General features: G+C 47.2%; 1 non-coding gene across 1 annotated transcript; it reads left to right on the top strand.

Annotated features, from left to right (window-relative positions):
- The first annotated feature begins 567 nt into the window (after positions 1–567).
- On the top strand, positions 568–639 carry TRNAG-UCC (transfer RNA glycine (anticodon UCC)). Its single transcript has one exon. It is a non-coding gene; the product is annotated as a tRNA-Gly (tRNA).
- The last annotated feature ends 35 nt before the right edge of the window (positions 640–674 follow it).

Raw genomic sequence — 674 nt, 5'->3', positions numbered from 1 at the left:
CATTTCCGACATCTCTGTAAGGAATCGTTCAGGACTCTGTACACCGTGTACCTGAGGCCCATATTGGAGTATGCAGCACCAGTTTGGAACCCACATCTGGCTGAGCACGTCAGGAAATTAGAAAAAGTGCAAAGGTTTGTAACAAGACTAGTCCCAGAGATAAGGGACATGTCCTACGAGGAGAGTTTTTAAGAGACCTCGACCTGACGACACTGGATATGATAACGACATAAACTACTGAGAGGAATCGACAAGGTGGGCGGAGACAGGATATGTCAAAGATAGGATACAGCAACAAGGAGTCACAATTGAAAGTTAAAGACTCAGATGAGTCACAGGGATGTTAGGAAGTACTTCTTCTGTCATAGAGTTGTCGGGAAGTGGAATAGTCTGGAAAATGATGTAGTGGAGGCAGGAACCATACATAGCTTTAAGAACAGGTAAGATAAAACTCTTGGAGCAGGGAGAGAGTGACCTACTAGCGACCAGTGAAGAGGCGGGGCCAGTAGCTATAACACGACACCTGCAACCACAATTAGGTGAGTAGGTGAGTGCACTCATACACGCACGATGGTGGTATAGTGGTAAGCACAGCTGCCTTCCAAGCAGTTGACCCGGGTCCGATTCCCGGCCATCGCAATTTTGTTGTTAGTAGCGACTAGCGAAGAAGCAGG

This window comes from Cherax quadricarinatus, chromosome 2, assembly GCF_038502225.1.
Source record: "Cherax quadricarinatus isolate ZL_2023a chromosome 2, ASM3850222v1, whole genome shotgun sequence".
Lineage (NCBI taxonomy): Eukaryota > Metazoa > Arthropoda > Malacostraca > Decapoda > Parastacidae > Cherax > Cherax quadricarinatus.
This window is presented reverse-complemented; position numbering and strand designations above follow the sequence as displayed.